The 18211-nt window shown below is 43.1% G+C and overlaps 3 long non-coding RNA genes across 5 annotated transcripts; all 3 read left to right on the plus strand.

Annotated features, from left to right (window-relative positions):
- The first annotated feature begins 934 nt into the window (after nt 1-934).
- Nucleotides 935-2533, plus strand: LOC141021257 (uncharacterized). Its single transcript, XR_012181672.1, has 3 exons — nt 935-1023; nt 1459-1578; nt 2250-2533. It is a non-coding gene; the product is annotated as an uncharacterized lncRNA (long non-coding RNA).
- An 805-nt stretch (nt 2534-3338) lies between these two features.
- LOC141021256 (uncharacterized) lies at nt 3339-4666 on the plus strand. The gene is made up of 3 exons (XR_012181671.1): nt 3339-3442; nt 4138-4275; nt 4418-4666. It is a non-coding gene; the product is annotated as an uncharacterized lncRNA (long non-coding RNA).
- A 3907-nt stretch (nt 4667-8573) lies between these two features.
- Nucleotides 8574-15853, plus strand: LOC141021258 (uncharacterized). Of its 3 annotated transcripts, none has more exons than XR_012181674.1 (5): nt 8574-12060; nt 12144-12765; nt 13437-14629; nt 15325-15462; nt 15605-15853. It is a non-coding gene; the product is annotated as an uncharacterized lncRNA (long non-coding RNA). The 3 variants fall into 3 exon arrangements; XR_012181675.1 differs by having other exon boundaries at nt 11873-12206; nt 12646-12765; XR_012181673.1 differs by having other exon boundaries at nt 11873-12765.
- Nucleotides 15854-18211: the final 2358 nt, after the last annotated feature.

Here is an 18211-nt window from a genome sequence, read left to right on the forward strand (position 1 = left end):
CAATTGTGCATTAAATATGGCCTAATATTTTAGAAAAATGATTTGGTCCAATTTTGCAACAAATATATGGTAGATTCTTCACAAAAAAACTTTTTTGGGGCACTCAAAAAATGGAAAATGGCTCTTTTGTGCAATGAAAGTGAAAACCCCCCACATCAACATTGTTTGTCATCCCAAGATACACACATGTGCACACTATTGTTTCATTTTAGCAAACTATAAGTGGTTCATATGTTGAATGTTTACCCTAAATTAGAGGGTGAAAATTATAAGAGAAACAAAAGAAAAAAACAAAACTACCTAAGCTTAATTCTGATTGGTGGAATCACTAGTGGCTTGGATCGATGACCTGGCAAACATCAGTCCATCCATCCGTCCATCGATCCATCCCATCCGACGGTAGCAAACCCCCCTCTCTCGCGCGAACCCCACCCAACCCTACTCTCTCGCGCGAACCCCACCCACGGCAGCAAGCCCTCCTCTCTCTCACGCTAACCCTAGCGCTGCACCCTTCCCTTGCCGCCGCCACCTCCGGCGCCAGATCCTGGCTGCCGCGTCTCCCTCCGACCTCGCCGTCGGCGCTCCCCCTCCCTCACCTCCCCTCACCTCATCGGAAGAGAAGAGGGAGATCATGCGCCCGAGCAGGTCAGGCGGCGGCGGCTCCCAGATCCACAAGGGCTTGGACCTGGAGCTCCATCCCCATGGCAGCGGCGGCGGCTGCGGCTGACGGGTCCGCCATGGGCCTGGACCTAGAGTTCCGTCTCCTCCACGGGGTCGGCTTGCAGATCCGCGCCCCCATGGGTTGGACCTGGTGCTCCATCTCCATGGCGTCGTCTGCTTCCTTTCGGTCGTCCGCGTCCTTTTGCTGCTCGTCGAGGTAAGATATTCTCCCGATTTGCTCTTCCTTTCTCTTCCATTCCCTTACGTGACATGATGTGGCTTCCCTCCCTCCTCACGCAGAGCGCCGTGGTCGTCGTTGCAGAGACCTCCCGGCCCCGGCTCCGCTGCCTGGCGCGCCTTCAGGTCGCCGGTCATCCACCTCTTTTTGCCCCCCGCTCGATCCCATCTGCCTAGGTGGTAGCTCTGCGTAGCATCTGGTCCTTGCCATGCTCTGTGTGTCTGTCTTTAGAGATGCTTTGTGTGTCCGTCTTTAGATGTTTTCATTTGCATCCTAGAATCAATTCATTTGCAATCCATTTGATGTTTTGGATTCATTTGCACAATTAGATCGAGAATAATTGCCACCAAAAAAAAAACCTTGAGTGCTACCTATGAATTGCCTCCTATGAAGAGGACGTAGCATCTCCACTTAATCCCCCCCCCGGCCGCTCAATTTTTCTAACTGTATATATGTGTTGTGTGTACCCCTAGGCATTAAAAACTAGTTGTTAATTTGATTCTTTGCAGTCTGTCTTAAGTTAGCTCCCAGCTCTCACTTCCGTTTACTTGAATGTTTAGGGTGGTGGATGAACGAGACGACTACATTGTGCTCCCAAGAAGATTCTGAACTGCCGAGGCTACCCAACTAGCTGCGAATAGACAGGAGAGGCATGGCTTGGTTACTGACTGCGGTTACTGGTAAGAACCTTTTACATCCTGGTCTAGCTCCAAGTGTACATTCACCACGGTTACTGCCTGTCTATAAACCAGTTTTCAATGTACTAGCGACATGTTTTAGCAATTAAAGTTGCAGTTTCTATAACTGAAATGCTACAAAAATAGGGGCCAAAGTGGTAGATTGTTTCTTTTTTAGGGGCAAAGTGGCAGATTAGTTGGTACTGTAGTAAGTTGCTTATGTTGGTGTGGCGCACTCGGTCATGTTTCTTTGCACTAGAATTTTCAAAAAACACATGATTTTTTTAGGGGTGGTTGTATGAACTGAATTGCTTAGAACTTTCCTATCCAAACAAGAGTTGCCATTTTTCAGTATAATATGAGATTTCTGTGATGAGTAGTCGGATCACTCTACAGACTTTTGTTCTTTGATTTGAAAATTGTAGCTCACGTAGTACAATAGTTGGTGTTGTAGTTGAGCACCTTTCTTTTTCTTCAGTACAACCACATGTTTTTTCTTTAGCTCTCGAACTGTAGTTTACATGGTTGTGCTTTCTTAGCTCTTAGCTTTCTCAATTCTTAAAATGCAGCTCAAATCATTTTGATATATATTTATCCTAGATAGACAATCAATGTTGTTCTATCTAGTTCTACTCGGACAAGTTTCTCAGTTTCATTGATCCTCTCTTTTTCAGCGCGAGTGCTGACGCGGCGGGGCGGGGCTTGCCGCCGCTGCAGTTGGTCCGCGTCGCTGCCCCGCTTCATCTCCACCATGATCCGGTGCCGCCGACCACTCCTGCGCCTCTGCCGCCCCGCCATCTAAGCCACGACGCCCGCTCGTCCTCTGCTTCGGGCGACGGGACATGCGCCGCCCATCGTTGACCTCCAGCGAGCGCCAAGTCCCACGATCCACGACAGCTAGCCCCGCTGCCGGGAGCAAGGAGGACCACCCTTCCAGGTGAGAGATGGAACACCACGGTTAACCTCCTCCGTGTGAAAGGTATTCCATCATCCGGAGGACTCTGCATCATATATGATATTGATTAGTTAGATGAACTCTGCATCATCCTAGAACACCACAGTCTCTGTTAGTGGTATGCATGCATTAAAAACACAAAACATGGTGGCAATGGCTTTGCTGTACTATACATGATTATGATGGCCCTGTTAGTTTATGATGCCCTGAAGATTCAGTGACATGTACGGCCTGACGCTGGCATAAGTTTTATTCAGGGAAGCTCCTACTTGTATCTTTTTTGAATTTTGCAAGTTAAGTAAACCTTCTAGTATTATAATAGAGATTGTAACATGGTGGCTGACGAGTTGCTGTCGCATGCCTGCCAGATTCATCATCTCAGCTGAGTGAGGCAAACTGAACAAAATAACAAGTCAAATAAAGTAGCTACATCTTGTGCTTCAATCAATTTGTACATGGAGCTCCGCGCTTCCTCTTGCTTAAGACATGCTGGATCTTCGCTTATACTTCAAAAAATTGAACGAATCATGCATGCATGTAAACAGAAATCATGATGTAAATTTTCTAATCTAAATTCTGAATTTGAATCAGAGTTGATTGTTAACTCTGAATCTTTCAGACCTCATGGGTTACTCCCAAGTAAGTGTGAAGCCACAGTACGTGTTTAAAAATCTTACAGGTGCCAAGTTAACTTATATGATATTGATTAGTTAGATGGACTCTGCATCATCCTAGAACACCACGGTCTCTGTTAGTGGTATGCATGCATTAGAAACACAATTTGTTTATGTAATCTAACTTGCAATGTGTGTGTGTGGCATGCAGGGAGGTGGTGATCAGGTGAAAAACATATGCCTGGAAGACCTCTGGCACAATGGCGATGTGCAAGCAACGTCCTGTTGCATTCTACTAGTACTGTCTGTCGTCTCGTGTCAGCGTCTCATTATCATGTACAATCTAAATGAGTAATTCGGAGTCGCTTGTGTTTGATTTCAGCTCATAATTTTGTGATATGCTCTTGATCTTGTTCTGTTCCATACTAGGGAGCTTCTTCTCCTCTCATGTTGTTGCTGTCGATTTGATACTAGCTAGAATGATTCCTTGAGCTTGATGATGACATATAGTACACTGTCTTGCTCTAGTGTTACATAATTATTACCACAGTACACACATACCTCGTTGTTGTCCATGGATCTTGTTCTCTGCTGCCAGCATTGACTGGTTGTAGTTGTTTCGGCAGATCACATCACATTCACATGGGCGCATGTGTAGCACTGACTGGTTGTTCACACATAATGTTGGCTGGTTGTACACACATAATGTTGACTGGCTGTAGTAGTTATTGACTGGTTGTACACACATAATGTTGGCTGCTATGTATTGATTTTAGTATCGAAAATGGCTCAAACCTGAAGTACTTAAAATACATTGTCGTTCCTTTCTTGTTTGTTTTGATACCCATATACCTGCCCTGTATTAGCTCTATCCTTTTATGCATGTCAATTCAGTGTTGTTGATTTGATGTTGATGTTTAGTAAGAAGATTTTGATGGATGGGTTTATTTCAGTAGGCTAAATAGGCTATCTTCTTGGTTTGTTGGTGTGCAGATGATCGATGAGCTGAGCTTCTTCCAGTAGTGGTAGCGGAAGTGACGCTAGAGCAGTACATGGATCAGCGGAGCATCATGTCGTTTGGGCAGGGACAAGCTGGGACGACCCTAATACAGCAACACTACCATACCATTGGTACATTTCTCAGTTCCTAGCAACACCTCTTTTTGCATGTTCTGCTGGTATTTATGCACACGGATTGGCCTTCATTATTATTTTATTTACTGTTAGATTTACTTTTATTTTGTGCCTAAACATTTTATTCTATAACGTGTAGATGCTGGACTTTCATGTTTCTTCGCGAGCATCAGGACAAAGAAGTCGGAGGAAGCAGAGTTCTAGCTCATTGGAGCCCTTTAGGCTGATCCTATTTGTATGTGTGTTATATGATGTAGCAGAACTTGTAGGGCTCATGTGCGATGAGGACATCAATACCATTATTACACCCACAGCCGGGGCTGCTATACATACTGGACCAATTACTAGAGCTCGCGCACGCCAATGTTTATGAGAATATGATGCTGCCTAAATTGGATACATTTGTTTTGCTTACAAATGAAGGGCCTAGCTTGGACAAGAAAGATGAACCTTGGAGCAAGTTCAAGCATGGAGATGATGGCATGAGCAAGGGGGACAAGAACGGAGTTACAAGTGATGATTTCAGGACTTTGAAGCCACCATAATGAGTGCATGAAGCCTTGAAAGAATTATACAAGATGCCTCTTCATAAATTTCGTCCAGAGGCTATTCTAGGTGCTGCGTCACCTTATTTTTGGGCCTGGCCATGTAATTTCGAAATATTTGATTATATGCAGTTTTTAGAGTCCGTATGTGTGGGGATACAAGAGTTAGTGTTGGTTTCGGACCCCTCCTCCAAGGGCCACGAAATTCCCCCTCTCTCCTCCATATATATTGCCCTTAGGGCATCGTTTAGACTTTGGGTTTTGTTTAGATTAAAAGTTCGCCATAGCTGCAACTTCGCGTACTTCGTTTATGTTCAACGACCAGACAAAGGCGTCACAGAACCGCACCTTCATTAATAAAGCTTTCCTCTTTTATTCACAACATCCAGATTGCAATCTCAGTTTCTTGCTTGTTCTTCGTTTGCTCGCAGGAAATAGACCCTCGTGGTCAGGTTGATTGTGCCCCGGCGTGGTCAATAACCCCTCGGAAGTTGGTTTAGCGATTGCTAAGGCGCGACGTCTTCGCACGTTCGTAGTCGGATCGTCAAAGTCAACTCGCACAGAAAACGATTGCTATCTCATCGAAACATCGGGACACCTTCGCCTCTATCAAGTGGTATCAGATTTCCAGGTTGCTCGATGAGATTTTACAGTTTTTCGTAGTTTAGATCGACTCTGTTCTTCATACCTACAGTCCACAAAAAAGCCAAAAAAAATTAGGGTTAGTTCATCATATCTGAACCAGTCTGAGCCTTTGCATAGTCTTTTCAGTATTTTGCTTTGTTGAATTTGTGGTTGCATCGTCGTGTCTAGTTGCTGGTCTTAGAGTCTAGTCTTTTAAAGTTTCGAGTTCTGGTCATAAGTTGACACGCCGCCGCCGCACCATCATCATCGCCCCTGTCATCTACCACCACCGCTTATCCGCCACCGATCCATCTCCATATACCATCACCAATCCGTATCCATATACCACCACCAATCCGTCTCCATATACCACCACCGCTGCCATATCCTACCACCATATATCCACCACCAATCCGAGTTACTTTCATATTAGGTTTGTTTTCGAGATCCGTCTAATTTTCGATTCGTGTTTCCTTGCCTGAGTAGGTTTCGGAAAAAAAAGTCTGGAAACCCCCGGGCAGTTTTTAGGCCAAAATTTTCGCAGGCAAAAATATTTTTGCCTATCCTATTTTTAGGCTTTTCCGAGTCTTTTAAGCCACGTGCCATCATAGTGATTTTTTTGTCGCACTTTTTCGTCGTCACTGCCCTGATTTCCGAAAAAGTAAAAAAAAAATTCGTGCCCATCCTGTCAGTTTGACCTGGGAAGAGTTTTGAGACACTTGCCATTATAGTGATTTTTTCGCAAAAAAAAGAGGAGCGCAAAAAAAACAGAGCAAAAAAATAATTCCAGAGTGTGCTTTTCCCTTGTTTACGTGCAGCGCCGTGATTTTGTTAGTGTTCTAGGCTCGCGTCTCTAGCACGGTCTAGCCTACATACTAAACGATCAAGTGCTAAGCTAACGGAATGGGTCAAGTTAATCACATCATTCTCTAATGATGTGATCCCGTTAATCAAATGACAACTCATGCCTATGGCTAGGAAACTTAACCATCTTTGATTCAACGAACTAGTCAACTAGTGACACTCTGTTTGTCTATGTATTCACACATGTACTAAGTTTCCGGTTAATACCATTCTAGCATGAATAATAAACATTTATCATGATATAAGTAAATATAAATAGCAACTTTATTATTGCCTCTAGGGCATATTTCCTTAACAGTCTTCTCCTTCACCATGGCGGCGGAGCTCGAGAGGGACGGGCGAGGGCGTGGAGAGCAAGAAGCGACGAGGCGGAGAAGTGGAGAGAAAGGGGAACAAATGGAATGCACAGTGCCTCGCATCGGCCTCGGTGCTTTTTATGGGGCCGCATCCGAGTGGCTAACCCGTGGGCCTGAGCGATCTTATCACATCCTGTAACAGGCGCTGGCTCGATACATGGCGAAAAAGGTGGCACAAAGATCGAGGAGTCCCTATCTAGTCCTTCCGTTTACTGTGTCGCGCCCCGACCCGCGCGCTTCTCCAAAATTTCGAATCCCAGAGATCGGGAGACCACAAAGCATTCAATCGCATCAAAGATGCCATACTCCAATTTACTCGAAGATTTGCCGTATAGTTTACTCGGCGATTTCAGAGGCCAGAATCGATTGAGGCGACTGATGCAGGGTTAAAGTACCAGTGCGCTTTCAAGACCTTGATGAAATGCCTCCGAAGCATTGAATCGAGTCAGAACCAACTTCAACACTTCTTCACTCGGACCTCAATCCATTCGGGGGCTAATGACGATGACATGTACCTAGGGTAGGGTCTTAGGCCTGACCTAGACATCCTACCCAAGGACACTGCCCTAGAGTCAAAGGCATTCAAAGTCCAACAGAAGCCACCGACTAAAATCACCCTGAAGTGCAATCCACTCAATAAAATATTCCACTCGGATACCCAATTCCACTCGACCATGATAGTGTTACTCGACCATGATAGTGTTACTCGACCATATGAAGAATCACTCGGAGTACAAAAGATTTAAAGCCACCCCAGGATGGCAACGGTCAGGCGTTCACTCCGTAGTCATAAAGATCATTAATAGCTGGCGTTACCAGTAACACCCTGTCTTAACTCACATTGAACCCTGTGTAACCGAGGGCTGGAGGGACTTGGCGCGCTCTATATAAGCCACCCCCTCCTCTGGCAGAAGGGTTCGCATCCCCTATAACTTCAACACATATCTAGTCGACAAAGCCTCCGAGGCACCAAGACGTAGGGTTGTTACCTCCTCCGAGAGGGGCCTGAACTCATAAACTTGTGTGTACAACCTCGCTGTAGCTAGGACCTTGCCTCCTCCTACGTACCCTACACTATTACTGTCAGACTCGCTCCTACGACACCTAGGTCATTAATTTGACCAAGTTAATAAGAGGCATGCATTACAAAAAATATATCATTAGAAACTTTAGATATTCCACTACAAGAAATATGTCAACTTGTGACCTTCTCTCAGTGACCCCGGCTGAATTGGTCGTAAATCCACGGCCATTTCGCTTGGAAGGGCTCAAACCCTGAAATTGCCTTATACCAAATGGTCATAAAGCAGACAAGAGTGGTCAACGACCTTATTTCTACCTGATTACGACCAATATAAATGGTCATGAGGTTGTGAACGTGGATGCATTGGTACTTAGGGTGTCGCTCAAGGTGGGCTTGGGCCTCGGTGGAATGAGGCCACCTTCTCTTTAAAAAAAATCTGTGTGCCATGTAGGCCCCGACCCATCCAGGAAGAAATGTGGATGCCCTCATATTACTCACAAAAAACATATATTCGGCCCAACGAAAATGGGAAAATAACAAGTTTTTCATGTATTTAAATTTTTCTAACCAATATCAACAATGTTTTATATGTATACAAAAATGTACAATGTGTAAAAACAAATATAGACATCAAAACGTATGTATGAAAAGATGTTTTTTGTTGGGAATATATATGAAAATATGTTAATCATGTATTTGAAAAAAGTTAAACATATATAAACAATATGTACAATGTGTCTTAAAAAATGTAGACATGTGTTCAAAATATTAGACATCAAAATATTTATTAAAAATGTTGATGATGTAACTAAAAACCGTTTAATATCTATAAAATATGTTTCTAGTGTACACAAATTTGTTCATAAAATGTGGTCTAATATTTTTGAAAAATGGAGAAGTTTTTTTTACAAAAAATATTTGTTAGGTTCTTCACAAAAAAACTCATTTTGGAACTCGAAAAATGGAAATGAATATGCGGAAAATTTGTCTTTTTCACGAGAGGTGGATCAAAAACTTTTTACACCCAACCATTTGGTCAATTTTACATTAAATATGGCCTAGTATTTTAGAAATTTGATTTGGTCTAATTTTGCAACAAATATATGGTAGGTTCTTCACAAAAAAACTCATTTTGGGCACTAAAAAAATGGAAAATTGATTTTTTGTCCAAAGAAGATAAAAACTCCCTTACGAAACATTGTTCGTCATTGCAAGATGCACACTTGTGCACTATATGAGATCATTTGAACAAACTATGCCATGAATTTTTTATGCCCGTTTCAAAATGCGGTCAAAACGGCGGGCTTGACCGTCCTAGCTAGTTGTTGAATCTTGGAAAACTTTTGATGTTTCTCTGATTAAATAGATACTTGTGTACCTATAGATGATTTTTGGGAAAATAAAGAGCAAACTATGAGGCAGTTGCAGTTCCAATTTGACCCGCTTCCTACTAAATCGGCAGAAATTTGTCTTTTTCACCAGAGGTGGATCAAGGTTTTTGACACCCAACCATTTGGTCAATTTTGCATTAAATATGGCCTAGTATTTTAAAAAATTGATTTGGTCCAATTTTGCAACAAATATATGATAGGTCCTTCACAAAAAAACTCATTTCGGGCACTCAAAAAATGGAAAATGAAATTTTCGTGCAAAGAAAATGAAAACTCCCTTAGGCAACATTGTTTGGAATTCCAAGATGCACCCTTGTGCACAATATGAGATCATTTGAACAAACTATGCCATGAATGTGGCCATAAGCATCATTTGGCTTGAAAGCCATGAATCTTCACGCATGATAGCTCATTTCTGATAACACTTTTTTAAAATAATTACTGTATTACAAGTTTATTATTTTTTCTGGCAACTTGGTCACATATAATGACACAATGCGAAGGTTTTCCATTTTTTGATTTTTTTTGAATTTTTTATGCCCGTTTCAAAATGCGGTCAAAACAGCGGGCTTGACCGTTCTTAGCTAGGGGTTGAATCTTGGAAAATTTTGACGTTTCTCTGATTCAATAGATACTTATGTACCTAGAAATGATTTTTGGAAAAAATAAAGAGCAAACTATGAGGCAGCTGCAATTCAAATTTGACCCGCTTCCAACGGAATGGACGAAATTTGTCTTTTTCACCAGAGGTGGGTCAAAGCTTCTGACACCCAACCATTTGGTCAATTGTGCATTAAATATGGCCTAATATTTTAGAAAAATGATTTGGTCCAATTTTGCAACAAATATATGGTAGGTCCTTCACAAAAAAAACTCATTTCGGGCACTCAAAAATGGAAAGTTAAATTTCCGTGCAAAGAAAATGAAAACTCCCTGAGGCAACATTGTTTGTAATTCCAAGATGCACCCTTGTGCACAATATGAGATCATTTGAACAAACTATGCCATGAATGTGGCCATAAGATTGATCATTTGGCTTGAAAGCCATGAATCTTCACACATGATATCTCATTTCTAAGAACACTTTTTTAAAATAATTACCGTATTACAAGGTTATTATTTTTTCTTGAAACTTGGTCACATATAATGACACAATGCGAAGGTTTTCCAATTTTTCGATTTTTTCATTTCTTATGCCCGTTTCAAAATGCGGTCAAAACGGCGAGCTTGACCGTTCCTAGCTAGGGGTTGAATCTTGAAAAACTTTTGATGTTTATCTGATTAAATAGATAGTTATGTACCTATAAATGATTTTTGGAAAAAATAAAGAGCAAACTATGAGGCAGCTGCAGTTCAAATTTGACCCGCTTCCTACTAAATTGGCAGAAATTTGTCTTTTTCACCAGAGGTGGGTCAAAGCTTCTGACACCTAACCATTTGGTCAATTGTGCATTAAATATGGCCTAATATTTTAGAAAAATGATTTGGTCCAATTTTTCAACAAATATATGGTAGGTCCTTCACAAAAAAACTCATTTCGGGCACTCAAAAAATGGAAAATGAAATTTCCGTGCAAAGAAAATGAAAACTCCCTTAGGCAACATTGTTTGGAATTCCAAGATGCACCCGTGTGCACAATATTAGATCATTTGAACAAACTATGCCATGAATGTGGCCATAAGATTGATCATTTGGCTTGAAAGCCATGAATCTTCACACATGATAGCTCATTTCTAAGAACACTTTTTTAAAATAATTACCGTATTACAAGGTTATTATTTTTTCTTGAAACTTGGTCACATATAATGACACAATGCGAAGGTTTTCCAATTTTTCGATTTTTTCATTTCTTATGCCCGTTTCAAAATGCGGTCAAAACGGCAGGCTTGACCGTTCCTAGCTAGGGGTTGAATCTTGGAAAACTTTTGATGTTTCTATGATTAAATAGATACTTATGTACCTAGAAATGATTTTTGTAAAAAATAAAGAGCAAACTATGAGGCAGCTACAGTTCAAATTTGACCCGCTTCCAACGGAATCGGCGGAAATTTGTCTTTTTCACCAGAGGTGGATCAAAGCTTCTGACACCCAACCATTTGGTCAATTGTGCATTAAATATGGCCTAATATTTTAGAAAAATGATTTGGTCCAATTTTGCAACAAATATATGGTAGATTCTTCACAAAAAAACTTTTTTGGGGCACTCAAAAAATGGAAAATGGCTCTTTTGTGCAATGAAAGTGAAAACCCCCCACATCAACATTGTTTGTCATCCCAAGATACACACATGTGCACACTATTGTTTCATTTTAGCAAACTATAAGTGGTTCATATGTTGAATGTTTACCCTAAATTAGAGGGTGAAAATTATAAGAGAAACAAAAGAAAAAAACAAAACTACCTAAGCTTAATTCTGATTGGTGGAATCACTAGTGGCTTGGATCGATGACCTGGCAAACATCAGTCCATCCATCCGTCCATCGATCCATCCCATCCGACGGTAGCAAACCCCCCTCTCTCGCGCGAACCCCACCCAACCCTACTCTCTCGCGCGAACCCCACCCACGGCAGCAAGCCCTCCTCTCTCTCACGCTAACCCTAGCGCTGCACCCTTCCCTTGCCGCCGCCACCTCCGGCGCCAGATCCTGGCTGTCGCGTCTCCCTCCGACCTCGCCGTCGGCGCTCCCCCTCCCTCACCTCCCCTCACCTCATCGGAAGAGAAGAGGGAGATCATGCGCCCGAGCAGGTCAGGCGGCGGCGGCTCCCAGATCCACAAGGGCTTGGACCTGGAGCTCCATCCCCATGGCAGCGGCGGCGGCTGCGGCTGACGGGTCCGCCATGGGCCTGGACCTAGAGTTCCGTCTCCTCCACGGGGTCGGCTTGCAGATCCGCGCCCCCATGGGTTGGACCTGGTGCTCCATCTCCATGGCGTCGTCTGCTTCCTTTCGGTCGTCCGCGTCCTTTTGCTGCTCGTCGAGGTAAGATATTCTCCCGATTTGCTCTTCCTTTCTCTTCCATTCCCTTACGTGACATGATGTGGCTTCCCTCCCTCCTCACGCAGAGCGCCGTGGTCGTCGTTGCAGAGACCTCCCGGCCCCGGCTCCGCTGCCTGGCGCGCCTTCAGGTCGCCGGTCATCCACCTCTTTTTGCCCCCCGCTCGATCCCATCTGCCTAGGTGGTAGCTCTGCGTAGCATCTGGTCCTTGCCATGCTCTGTGTGTCTGTCTTTAGAGATGCTTTGTGTGTCCGTCTTTAGATGTTTTCATTTGCATCCTAGAATCAATTCATTTGCAATCCATTTGATGTTTTGGATTCATTTGCACAATTAGATCGAGAATAATTGCCACCAAAAAAAAAACCTTGAGTGCTACCTATGAATTGCCTCCTATGAAGAGGACGTAGCATCTCCACTTAATCCCCCCCCCCCCCGGCCGCTCAATTTTTCTAACTGTATATATGTGTTGTGTGTACCCCTAGGCATTAAAAACTAGTTGTTAATTTGATTCTTTGCAGTCTGTCTTAAGTTAGCTCCCAGCTCTCACTTCCGTTTACTTGAATGTTTAGGGTGGTGGATGAACGAGACGACTACATTGTGCTCCCAAGAAGATTCTGAACTGCCGAGGCTACCCAACTAGCTGCGAATAGACAGGAGAGGCATGGCTTGGTTACTGACTGCGGTTACTGGTAAGAACCTTTTACATCCTGGTCTAGCTCCAAGTGTACATTCACCACGGTTACTGCCTGTCTATAAACCAGTTTTCAATGTACTAGCGACATGTTTTAGCAATTAAAGTTGCAGTTTCTATAACTGAAATGCTACAAAAATAGGGGCCAAAGTGGTAGATTGTTTCTTTTTTAGGGGCAAAGTGGCAGATTAGTTGGTACTGTAGTAAGTTGCTTATGTTGGTGTGGCGCACTCGGTCATGTTTCTTTGCACTAGAATTTTCAAAAAACACATGATTTTTTTAGGGGTGGTTGTATGAACTGAATTGCTTAGAACTTTCCTATCCAAACAAGAGTTGCCATTTTTCAGTATAATATGAGATTTCTGTGATGAGTAGTCGGATCACTCTATAGACTTTTGTTCTTTGATTTGAAAATTGTAGCTCACGTAGTACAATAGTTGGTGTTGTAGTTGAGCACCTTTCTTTTTCTTCAGTACAACCACATGTTTTTTCTTTAGCTCTCGAACTGTAGTTTACATGGTTGTGCTTTCTTAGCTCTTAGCTTTCTCAATTCTTAAAATGCAGCTCAAATCATTTTGATATATATTTATCCTAGATAGACAATCAATGTTGTTCTATCTAGTTCTACTCGGACAAGTTTCTCAGTTTCATTGATCCTCTCTTTTTCAGCGCGAGTGCTGACGCGGCGGGGCGGGGCTTGCCGCCGCTGCAGTTGGTCCGCGTCGCTGCCCCGCTTCATCTCCACCATGATCCGGTGCCGCCGACCACTCCTGCGCCTCTGCCGCCCCGCCATCTAAGCCACGACGCCCGCTCGTCCTCTGCTTCGGGCGACGGGACATGCGCCGCCCATCGTTGACCTCCAGCGAGCGCCAAGTCCCACGATCCACGACAGCTAGCCCCGCTGCCGGGAGCAAGGAGGACCACCCTTCCAGGTGAGAGATGGAACACCACGGTTAACCTCCTCCGTGTGAAAGGTATTCCATCATCCGGAGGACTCTGCATCATATATGATATTGATTAGTTAGATGAACTCTGCATCATCCTAGAACACCACAGTCTCTGTTAGTGGTATGCATGCATTAAAAACACAAAACATGGTGGCAATGGCTTTGCTGTACTATACATGATTATGATGGCCCTGTTAGTTTATGATGCCCTGAAGATTCAGTGACATGTACGGCCTGACGCTGGCATAAGTTTTATTCAGGGAAGCTCCTACTTGTATCTTTTTTGAATTTTGCAAGTTAAGTAAACCTTCTAGTATTATAATAGAGATTGTAACATGGTGGCTGACGAGTTGCTGTCGCATGCCTGCCAGATTCATCATCTCAGCTGAGTGAGGCAAACTGAACAAAATAACAAGTCAAATAAAGTAGCTACATCTTGTGCTTCAATCAATTTGTACATGGAGCTCCGCGCTTCCTCTTGCTTAAGACATGCTGGATCTTCGCTTATACTTCAAAAAATTGAACGAATCATGCATGCATGTAAACAGAAATCATGATGTAAATTTTCTAATCTAAATTCTGAATTTGAATCAGAGTTGATTGTTAACTCTGAATCTTTCAGACCTCATGGGTTACTCCCAAGTAAGTGTGAAGCCACAGTACGTGTTTAAAAATCTTACAGGTGCCAAGTTAACTTATATGATATTGATTAGTTAGATGGACTCTGCATCATCCTAGAACACCACGGTCTCTGTTAGTGGTATGCATGCATTAGAAACACAATTTGTTTATGTAATCTAACTTGCAATGTGTGTGTGTGGCATGCAGGGAGGTGGTGATCAGGTGAAAAACATATGCCTGGAAGACCTCTGGCACAATGGCGATGTGCAAGCAACGTCCTGTTGCATTCTACTAGTACTGTCTGTCGTCTCGTGTCAGCGTCTCATTATCATGTACAATCTAAATGAGTAATTCGGAGTCGCTTGTGTTTGATTTCAGCTCATAATTTTGTGATATGCTCTTGATCTTGTTCTGTTCCATACTAGGGAGCTTCTTCTCCTCTCATGTTGTTGCTGTCGATTTGATACTAGCTAGAATGATTCCTTGAGCTTGATGATGACATATAGTACACTGTCTTGCTCCAGTGTTACATAATTATTACCACAGTACACACATACCTCGTTGTTGTCCATGGATCTTGTTCTCTGCTGCCAGCATTGACTGGTTGTAGTTGTTTCGGCAGATCACATCACATTCACATGGGCGCATGTGTAGCACTGACTGGTTGTTCACACATAATGTTGGCTGGTTGTACACACATAATGTTGACTGGCTGTAGTAGTTATTGACTGGTTGTACACACATAATGTTGGCTGCTATGTATTGATTTTAGTATCGAAAATGGCTCAAACCTGAAGTACTTAAAATACATTGTCGTTCCTTTCTTGTTTGTTTTGATACCCATATACCTGCCCTGTATTAGCTCTATCCTTTTATGCATGTCAATTCAGTGTTGTTGATTTGATGTTGATGTTTAGTAAGAAGATTTTGATGGATGGGTTTATTTCAGTAGGCTAAATAGGCTATCTTCTTGGTTTGTTGGTGTGCAGATGATCGATGAGCTGAGCTTCTTCCAGTAGTGGTAGCGGAAGTGACGCTAGAGCAGTACATGGATCAGCGGAGCATCATGTCGTTTGGGCAGGGACAAGCTGGGACGACCCTAATACAGCAACACTACCATACCATTGGTACATTTCTCAGTTCCTAGCAACACCTCTTTTTGCATGTTCTGTTGGTATTTATGCACACGGATTGGCCTTCATTATTTTTTTATTTACTGTTAGATTTACTTTTATTTTGTGCCTAAACATTTTATTCTATAACGTGTAGATGCTGGACTTTCATGTTTCTTCGCGAGCATCAGGACAAAGAAGTCGGAGGAAGCAGAGTTCTAGCTCATTGGAGCCCTTTAGGCTGATCCTATTTGTATGTGTGTTATATGATGTAGCAGAACTTGTAGGGCTCATGTGCGATGAGGACATCAATACCATTATTACACCCACAGCCGGGGCTGCTATACATACTGGACCAATTACTAGAGCTCGCGCACGCCAATGTTTATGAGAATATGATGCTGCCTAAATTGGATACATTTGTTTTGCTTACAAATGAAGGGCCTAGCTTGGACAAGAAAGATGAACCTTGGAGCAAGTTCAAGCATGGAGATGATGGCATGCGCAAGGGGGACAAGAACGGAGTTACAAGTGATGATTTCAGGACTTTGAAGCCACCATAATGAGTGCATGAAGCCTTGAAAGAATTATACAAGATGCCTCTTCATAAATTTCGTCCAGAGGCTATTCTAGGTGCTGCGTCACCTTATTTTTGGGCCTGGCCATGTAATTTCGAAATACTTGATTATATGCAGTTTTTAGAGTCCGTATGTGTGGGGATACAAGAGTTAGTGTTGGTTTCGGACCCCTCCTCCAAGGGCCACGAAATTCCCCCTCTCTCCTCCATATATATTGCCCTTAGGGCATCGTTTAGACTTTGGGTTTTGTTTAGATTAAAAGTTCGCCATAGCTGCAACTTCGCGTACTTCGTTTATGTTCAACGACCAGACAAAGGCGTCACAGAACCGCACCTTCATTAATAAAGCTTTCCTCTTTTATTCACAACATCCAGATTGCAATCTCAGTTTCTTGCTTGTTCTTCGTTTGCTCGCAGGAAATAGACCCTCGTGGTCAGGTTGATTGTGCCCCGGCGTGGTCAATAACCCCTCGGAAGTTGGTTTAGCGATTGCTAAGGCGCGACGTCTTCGCACGTTCGTAGTCGGATCGTCAAAGTCAACTCGCACAGAAAACAATTGCTATCTCATCGAAACATCGGGACACCTTCGCCTCTATCAAGTGGTATCAGATTTCCAGGTTGCTCGATGAGATTTTACAGTTTTTCGTAGTTTAGATCGACTCTGTTCTTCATACCTACAGTCCACAAAAAAACCAAAAAAAATTAGGGTTAGTTCATCATATCCGAACCAGTCTGAGCCTTTGCATAGTCTTTTCAGTATTTTGCTTTGTTGAATTTGTGGTTGCATCGTCGTGTCTAGTTGCTGGTCTTAGAGTCTAGTCTTTTAAAGTTTCGAGTTCTGGTCATAAGTTGACACGCCGCCGCCGCACCATCATCATCGCCCCTGCCATCTACCACCACCGCTTATCCGCCACCGATCCATCTCCATATACCATCACCAATCCGTATCCATATACCACCACCAATCCGTCTCCATATACCACCACCGCTGCCATATCCTACCACCATATATCCACCACCAATCCGAGTTACTTTCATATTAGGTTTGTTTTCGAGATCCGTCTAATTTTCGATTCGTGTTTCCTTGCCTGAGTAGGTTTCGGAAAAAAAAGTCTGGAAACCCCCGGGCAGTTTTTAGGCCAAAATTTTCGCAGGCAAAAATATTTTTGCCTATCCTATTTTTAGGCTTTTCCGAGTCTTTTAAGCCACGTGCCATCATAGTGATTTTTTTGTCGCACTTTTTCGTCGTCGCTGCCCTGATTTCCGAAAAAGTAAAAAAAAATTCGTGCCCATCCTGTCAGTTTGACCTGGGAAGAGTTTTGAGACACTTGCCATTATAGTGATTTTTTCGCAAAAAAAAGAGGAGCGCAAAAAAAACAGAGCAAAAAAATAATTCCAGAGTGTGCTTTTCCCTTGTTTACGTGCAGCGCCGTGATTTTGTTAGTGTTCTAGGCTCGCGTCTCTAGCACGGTCTAGCCTACATACTAAACGATCAAGTGCTAAGCTAACGGAATGGGTCAAGTTAATCACATCATTCTCTAATGATGTGATCCCGTTAATCAAATGACAACTCATGCCTATGGCTAGGAAACTTAACCATCTTTGATTCAACGAACTAGTCAACTAGTGACACTCTGTTTGTCTATGTATTCACACATGTACTAAGTTTCCGGTTAATACCATTCTAGCATGAATAATAAACATTTATCATGATATAAGTAAATATAAATAGCAACTTTATTATTGCCTCTAGGGCATATTTCCTTAACAGTCTTCTCCTTCACCATGGCGGCGGAGCTCGAGAGGGACGGGCGAGGGCGTGGAGAGCAAGAAGCGACGAGGCGGAGAAGTGGAGAGAAAGGGGAACAAATGGAATGCACAGTGCCTCGCATCGGCCTCGGTGCTTTTTATGGGGCCGCATCCGAGTGGCTAACCCGTGGGCCTGAGCGATCTTATCACATCCCGTAACAGGCGCTGGCTCGATACATGGCGAAAAAGGTGGCACAAAGATCGAGGAGTCCCTATCTAGTCCTTCCGTTTACTGTGTCGCGCCCCGACCCGCGCGCTTCTCCAAAATTTCGAATCCCAGAGATCGGGAGACCACAAAGCATTCAATCGCATCAAAGATGCCATACTCCAATTTACTCGAAGATTTGCCGTATAGTTTACTCGGCGATTTCAGAGGCC

Source organism: Aegilops tauschii, chromosome 4 (assembly GCF_002575655.3).
Source record: "Aegilops tauschii subsp. strangulata cultivar AL8/78 chromosome 4, Aet v6.0, whole genome shotgun sequence".
Taxonomy (NCBI): Eukaryota; Viridiplantae; Streptophyta; class Magnoliopsida; order Poales; family Poaceae; genus Aegilops; species Aegilops tauschii.